Below are 8,586 nucleotides of genomic sequence, written 5' to 3'. Positions count from 1 at the left end.
GCCCGGGGGCAGAGTGATTGATCTTTTGTCTCTCTCTCTGACCCTATTTGCAAATATATACCTTTTGTGTTGCTAATAGAGCGTGTCTGTGAAGGGTTTTTTTTCCTCCTCCCGAGAAACGAACCACGATTTTTATATCATGTCTATACACAAATATTAATTTGATGCAATAAACTCCAGTGCAGTGTGTACCAGGACCGCAGTATGTTGAGCCGGGACAGTGCAGCCCCAGCTGGCAAGGCAGGCAGGGGGTCAGCCTGCCAGCCCAGGGCTGCTCCTGCCTGGCTGAACATGCTTTGGAGGGATTGGCTGGGGCACAAAGGTGCTACAGGTCAGGGCTATCTGGCAGGGCCCTGTACTTTATCACCCTTGTGCCCCAGCCAGCTCCAGTCACCACCTACGCATGTGTTGCAACAGAGTAAAAAACTCTGCTGTAGGATAGTTCTTGTATCAGGCAATACTAACTTGTGGCAGTTTACTGTTTATTCTGGCCTAATAGCTCTGCACGTGTAGATGGAGGTGCTTTACTGTGGAGCTAATTAGGCAAATCTTCAGTCAGCAACTCATGTAGATGCCCCCTGTGTGTGTCCTAAACAGAGTTTTCCATTTTGCTTCACTGTGTTTGCTAATTGTTATATTATTATTAAGAAATCTGTAGCTGGCAAGCTGGGCATTGCAAAACAGATTTCTGTATTCTTAGCAACTGAGATGCAACTAGGATTTGAGCATGTGGTATGGAGCAGAACTTGGAAATGCTACTAGCTTGTATCAAGCTGGCAGCAGACAGCACCAGGAGTGAAAATACCAAATATATATCATAGCACATAATGCTAATTTCTTAGAATTAAGATAATGATTCTTGTTTTCTTCATGGTGCAGTTGGCAGCCTGAGTGGCTTCAGAGCTAGAAGTTTGATAAGGAGCAGGGATGGAGTCTATCTCACGTATCAAAGATATCCTGGCTTTGAGGGACACAGATATAAATACAATGTCTTACTGTGAGAAGTTACTGCTGTTTCAAACAGAAGTACAAACTATTTAGGTCCTTGCCACTAACAAAAGCAAAATCTTAAGAAACTATGTGAATGTTGTCTGCTAAGTATGCACTAACTCAGTTTAGTAGGAATTAAACTTATCACCCCAAATTAAACCCCACATAACCATAGTATTTCTTAAATCAACATTAGTTGACTCCTGTAGTTGCATATACTCTGTGTTTGTTCTATTAATGGACTAGGTACCTATCTCCAGTGTTATTCAGTTGAATGTATGAAGGTCTACCTATTGTGCTAGAGGAGATGATAGATATGCTAGAATGCAATTTACTTTATTTCTGTACAGCAGGGGCAGGTAATTATTTAGGGTGGAGGGCCACTTAAGGAGGTTTAGTGAGCTTTTGAGGCTCACATGGGTAACCCTGCTCCTTGATAACTGCCCTGACCCCTGGTCGCCATCTTGGGACCAGAAGTCTCACGCCTAACCCCTGATCTTTGCCAATGGAAGTCCCTCTTATTGTCCCCCAGAAATACTCCTTTTTGAGAGGGGGTTGCCATCTTAGAACCAAAAAAACCCCAAATCATACACTAAAAGTCAAACACCTATTATAACATATTTTAATTTTATTACAACAATATTTTTGTCATTTGTGTTTGCATACCACATATAGAGGTGATTGCGTAATAACTCAATAAATAAATACTTGTGTGCGGGCTGCGGGTGGGATAGCTGGGGCAGGGAAAGCAGCCAGCTCCAGCGTGAGGAGTTTCCCATGCTGTGCGTGTGCGAGGGATACACATGAACAGTGGAGAGCGCTGGTGATAGAGATGGCCTGGCAGGGGCTGTGCTCCTCACCATGATGTGCAGCGCTGGCCAGAGCACCAGTGCAAGCAGGATGCTGGGGAAGCCAAGCAGGTCCCCAGCAGCTGCAGCAGTGACAGCAGCCCTGTCCAGAAGGTGGCTGCTGGCTCCCACAATAGGGTATGTTGCGGGGTTGTATATGCGGGTGCCTTGTTCCCGCTCTCATAAGTGGAAGGGTTGGGTGGGGTACAATTTGTTGGTGGGTGCTATGGGCTGGATGAAAGTGCCTGGCAGGCTGGTTCCAGCCCATGGACTGTATTTTGCCCACACCTGCTGTATAGTCTTTTCTGCTTAAGGTCCTGAAGTGCTTTACCATGAGTTAGAATCTGATTAGATCTGGTTTCAGAATCTGGAAAGATGTGACAAGGACGTCCTTTGGCAAAGTTGATGGAAATACTTTAAGATGTTGCTCTTTCTATAGCAGGACACAAGACTAGTTTATTATTGTATTGATACACAAAAAGTAGAAGAATGAGAATGTGTCAAACCTTGTCGGTGTTGTATTGGGCTTTACAATTTAAATGACTGATTACTCACAGAATGGTATGATTTAGAAACTACAGACCATCTGTCTCAACAAATTATGTCACTGTAACCTTCAAAGCACTGATAGTTAATAAGCAAGATGCTGTTAAGTTTAAAGTAAACAGTTTGTTGGGAGTAGGCCTGATAGGAGAAAAAGGATGTACCCAGGGCTGGACACAGGCATGGAGAACCCGGCAGCTGCCCAGGGCCCAGACAGAAAGGGAGCCTGAAAATGGTAATTTTTTTGATTATTATCTTTATAGCTTCATAGATTCATAGATTGATTGCTAGGGGCTGGAAGGGACCTCGCAGCTCATCGGGTCCAGCCCCCCTCTCTAGGTAGGAAGACAACTGGGGTCAAGTGACCCCAGTGAGGTGACTGTCTCCTCTTGAGACCACTAGGGTAGGTGACTGCACCACTTCTGGAGGAAATTTATTTCACAGTTTGGACACCTTGACTGTGAAGGAGTTTTTCCTAGTATTAAGCCTGAAGCAGCCTTCCAGGAGTTTGCATCTGCTGGTCCTGGTCTTCCCCAGGGGTGTCCTAGTGAACAGTTGTTCACCAAGCTCCTGATGCACTCCTCTGATATAGCAGTAAGCCACTATCAAGTCCTCTTTCAACCTTCTCTTTTTTAGGCTAAAGATGCCCAGGTCCCTCAGCCTTCCCTCGTATGGCTTGTTTTGCAAGTCCCTGATCATAAAGGTGACTCTTCTCTGGACCCTCTCAAGTTTTATCATATCTTTGTTGAAGTGCAGCGCCCAGAACTGGACACAGTACTCCAACTACGGTTTCACCAGTGCTGAGTACAGTGGGATTATCACTTCCTTAGTTTTATATGAGATGCATTGGTTGATGCATGCCAAGGTGTTATTTGCCCTGGTGACCATTGCCTCGCACTGATGGCTCACATTCATGCAATGGTCAATCATTACCTGAGGTCCCTTTCAGAAATGGTGCAAGTCAAGCTGTCACCACTGAGCCTGTATGTATGTTGAGGGTTGTTTGCCCCCAGATGGAGCACCTTACACTTGGAAGTGTTAAACTTCATCGGGTTCAGGTTTGCCCAACTCTCTAGCCTGTCCAGGTCCGCTTATATCTGAAATCTATCTTCTGGTATGACCATACTGCCCCATAACTTGGTGTCACCCATGAAGCTGGGCAGTGAGCTTTTCACGCCCCCATCCAAATAATTGAAAAAGATGTTGAAAAGCACCAGTCCAAGCACAGTCCCCTGAGGGACAGCACTGGCCACTTTGTACCAGGATGACATAGATCTGTTCATGAGAACTCTCTGGGTCTTACCCTGTAGCCAGTTTCCCACCCACTGAACTGTCAAGCAGCTGAGCTCACAATCTCCCAGGTTTCCCACAAGGATATCATGGGATATTAGATCAAGAGCTTTTTGGAAGTGTAAGTATATAATGTCTACTTCATCTCCCATGTCCAAGTAGCAAGAGACCTGTTCATAGAAGGAGATGAAATTGGTAGGACAAGACCTACCCATGATGAAGCCATACTGGATGTTGTTCAGAATCTTACCTTCCACAAGCATATCACACATAGATTCTTTAATGAGCTTTTCCAGGATTTTCTCTGGGATAGGCTGATTGGCCTATAGTTGCCCAGGTCCTCCTTCTTCCCCTTTTTGAAGATGGGCACAATGTTGGCCCTCTTCCAATCCTCAGGGATCTGTACGCCAAACTTCTGAAAGAGTTTTGCCAGGGGTTCCGCAATGACTTCAGCCAGCGCCATCAGCACCCTTGGATGGAGTCTATCCAGTCCTGCTGACTTATAAACGTCTAGCTTTTCTAGTTGGTATTGCACCCACTTGGAATCTACGGTGGAGAGGCTGCCATTCCTGGCATGCCCCCATAAGCCTTATCTTGCTTGTTTCCCCTCGGTCCGATGAAATACTGAAGCAAAGTGGGCATTCAGGAGTTCAGTTTTGCCCTAAGTGTCGATTACCAGCTGTGCCAAGGTGTTAAGCAGGGGTCCCACACTTCCAGTTGTTTTCCTTCTACTGCCTACGTACCTAAAGAAGGACTTCTTATTGTCCTTGACTCCCATAGCTAACCTAAACTCAGTCGTTACCTTGGATTTCCAAATCATTATCCTAGAAGTGCTGGCCACTAATGTATAGTCCTCCTTGAGGACCATCCCTAGTTTCCACTGTGTGTACACCTCTTTTTTTTTTTCAAGAGGACTGCAATGTCCATATTAAGCTAGGAGGGCTTGCCAGCCCTTCTGCTACCTTTCCTCTTTGCAGGAATGGTTTTCTTTTGTGCTTCGAGGATCGTATCTTTGAACAACGACCATTCTTTGTGCACCCTATTCGCCTTCCCTTCCTGGTCTTGCATTGCCTCCCCTACTAATGCTCTGAGCCTATTGCATTTTTGAAGTCCAGGACTTGGATCCTGCTGGTTGATTTGTTGACCTTGTGGTGGATGGTGAATCTGATAATTTCATGGTCGCTGTTACTCAGGTTACCTTCAATGTTATCTCTGGTGAAGAGGGGCCTGATACTAAAAGTTTGTCCAGGGCCGCCAGGAGTCTAGGTATATTGCTGGATGTACCCTCTTTTTTATGTAGGGACGGCAGAGATTCAGTGTAACCCATATGAACAAAGTCTTATAACAGCCATACAGCTAAATGTATATATGCTAAGAAAAATACTAATATGACATATGGCTAGAAGGGCCTAAATTAAATAGACTTGGAACAATAATACACATATGAAAACCAAAGGCATTTTATAGAACTGGGTAAAACCACAAACAGCAGGAGAATCTGCCCTCCAGTTGTAAAGATAAGTACACAGCTTTGGCATCTGGGATCCACTGCTTCCTAGACACCCAAATGATCTCAATACCCAGATACGCCTGTCTTTAGCAGGCTTGCAAGCCGCATCTCTCTCTATAGGATGTGTCCATCACTTGCAGGCTCAACTACTATAATGCACTGGTCCTGGGAAGAAATGTAAGGCCTCAAGCATTAGCTTACTCAATGACATGTTTCTCAGCGAAAGAGACCAACCACAAAATCCAAAAGTGCAAAAACTGAGCTGGATATTTGAAAATCTATCAATGGGCTTTGTACCGTGTTGCAACAGAATCACTTTCTTTATTATAGTGATAACATTTTTCAGTTATACTACTTGAGTTAACTGAAGAATGTTTGGAGGTTTCTGACCTTAGGCATTGCTTAGTTTGTGAAACTTGGTAGAATCACAACAGCAGGTTACTATGACCTGTCCTATACAGGAGATCAGGTTAGATGAGCACAGTGGTATCTCTTCACCTTATACTCTATGAATAAGTGTACAGATTCAAGTGAAGGGTGGATGGAGTAAAGAGATAGCTAGCATGGAGCTAAAATATATTTTAAAAAGTTTATTTAATGTATGACTATTACAAGAAGGGATAACCACATGTCCCTAGAGTTTAGTTGGAATGTCCTTGAGCAACATTGAATTTTCAAGAGTAGGAGCTGCCTATGAAACAAACCTATTCATTTTTGTTAATGAGACAGAAGAGGAAGATAAAGATTTTAAAAAATGCTAGGCATCATGTTTTATTAGTCACCCAATATAATTATTGACAGGGATCAAGGAAGTTAAGGTCCAAAAAGAGGCTACTTATTATCTTAACACTCTTGAGAGGTATTAAACACATTTGAATTTAATTAGAAAGGAACATCCATGATTTAAGAATAAATCTTTCCTCTATTAATTGTAAGACTTAAGATGATTTATTTCTCCCAAGATTTCTAGCATTTGGGATAAAAGTCCTTCATAAAAGGTGCATGGCTTACTGTCAAAGACAAAATTATACAACCTGATTATGTAAACCCAGGTGAAACATATGTTTTAGCTTATAGGAGAAGAATACCCAAAAGGACAGAAACACAATCAAGGTAAAGAATCAGTTCCCCTATCAGAGAAAGCATGTGTGCAGTGGTAGGGGAGACAATAAATCTTATGTAGAACATTACACCTATATGATTTGACAGGGTCCCTCAGTATTTTACAAAGGTACAGCTGTAAGCACTTATGACTAGAAGCTTAAATGGGCTGAAGTGAGAGCCAGGCCTCAGGTGTATCCATAAAGGATGATTATAAGGCATTGGGCCACATTCCAACAGGAGACAGGATGGTCAGCATGGGTGTATCCAGAATTTTGTATAGGGGAGTGTGGGATCAGTCATTAGCACCGCAACTCCTGCTCCCAGCTTCTCTGCCCTCCCACCAGGATAAGCAGACCATGCTGCAGAAGCAGAAGCTGGGGATTTTTTTAAGTCACGAAATCAGGTATGAATCTTTCTCCCCACCTGCTTTTGGCACCCCTTACTTCCCCACTGTGTTCAGAAGCACATCCCCTCCCCTCTTCTCCCATTCCTCCCTCCTTTACCTGTTGCTGCTGCAGTCTCTGGCTGCCCCAGGGGCAAGGGAGATCCAGAGTGACTCCTGCCCCATTCCAGCTGGGTTGAATGGGGAGCCAGAATCAACTTGGGACAGTGGCAATGGGTAGGTTCCCCCTCCCTGAGCCTGCTCCTGGGCTGTAAGAAAATGTCTGGGCAGATCAGGCAGTGAGGGAGAACCCACCTATTTCCATTGCCATTCCTGGCTGAGCCCAGCTCCCTGTGCAGGTCAATTAGAGCAGGGTAGGAACAACTTTGGAGCTCTCCCTGCCCCTATGTCAGCCAGGGACAGTGGGCGAGGCAGGGGGAGAATGAGAGGGGAGGGAACATGCTACTGAGCATGGAGGGAAAAGGAAGTGGGGGGGATTCTTATCTGATTCAGGGACTTGAAAAAGTCCCTGCCTGCTGTTCCCAATGTGTGGTCTGAAAGGGGGGTGTGACTGCTCCACTGCTCCTGCTCTGGATCTATTCTTGATGGTTGGGGGACTAATCTTAGATCAGGGCTATCCAAAGTCTAAGTTGCTGGGGCTGTACAATGCATAAGCCATAGAAGCCATAGGCTCCTTAGGCCTATGTGAGGACCACCTCCTCATCACACCATTTATGTGACTGAGGGAAGAGAGAGTCTGGAGCCCCTAGCTGCTGTTGCAGCCAGTGCGGTTGAGGGAACAACTGAATGGGAGCCCACGGGCCAAAGATTAATCCCTCACAGGCTGCATATGGCTCACAGGCCACCAGCTGGACAACCCTGTCTTAGCTAAAGACTAGCTAGAGTAGTCAAGAGGGCTTTAAACTAACAATTCAATGGGAGGTATCAAAGAAAAATCTTTGGTTTCAGATGCCGATGGCAAAAAGGTCAAAAGGCTAACATAACATATTTCGTCATTATAGTTCCATATCCAAACCCCGCCCCCAGCTTAAATGTAAAACACATGCACAGTCAATCTCGCGTGAAACCTAAGAACACACAGAGTCTGTTCACAGTCATGATTGGCAGTCCTGTAATTATTCAGGCCTGGCGTGTTGTAATAGGCTACCCTGTAAACTATAACTTTGGAAAGATTTCTGCCTTCGGTGGAGACCTCCACACATGCCCAGGAGACATAGTCAGCGATTTGGCCAGTCACTGACTTCTCCCCGCTGACGATAAAAGTTTTCAGGTGTATCCATTTTTGCCGGCTCATCTGTTCTCGACAAGAGCTCATGAAAGTCTTTAGACCAAAGTTACCTGTATGTTTTGCTTAAAATCTGCACCACACAGTTTGTAATCTGTGCAACAAAAATATCTACATGCTGAACTGAATAAATCAACTTCTCTTTTTATACCGCGCAACCACGACTTCCTTCCTATGCTGCATTCTTCTGTAGTGCAAGTAAAAATAAACTTTCTGTATAACCAAGATATGTTAAACTTCCTGACTCCTCTCACTTACCCACCTGTCCGACTACCTACCCCACCCATGTCCAGCCGGTTGTGCCAACCCAGGCTCACAGGTCAAGGGTACACCGGTCCTCGGATGAGACAGGAGGGTGCCAATTAATTAAATGCACTACAAGCTCATACTCTGCATGTCATGAACAAACGAACTGGATAGGAAAAAGGGCCAAATCCAGTTTGGTCTCAGAGGCACCTAAATGGGATTTAGATACACTAAACACTTACATTCCAAAGAACAATCCCATTTGGCTCTGCTCCCTAATCCACAAGATTCATTAGATGCCTAAATGAGTGATCCAGTTTCATCAACTATGCACTACTCTTACACCTAGGCTCTGCTGGAATCCAGT

The sequence above is a fragment of the Crocodylus porosus genome, unplaced genomic scaffold, assembly GCF_001723895.1.
Source record: "Crocodylus porosus isolate Cpor-Errol unplaced genomic scaffold, CroPor_comp1, whole genome shotgun sequence".
Lineage (NCBI taxonomy): Eukaryota > Metazoa > Chordata > Crocodylia > Crocodylidae > Crocodylus > Crocodylus porosus.
The sequence above is the reverse complement of the archived record's forward strand: the minus strand, read 5'-3'. Positions refer to the sequence as shown.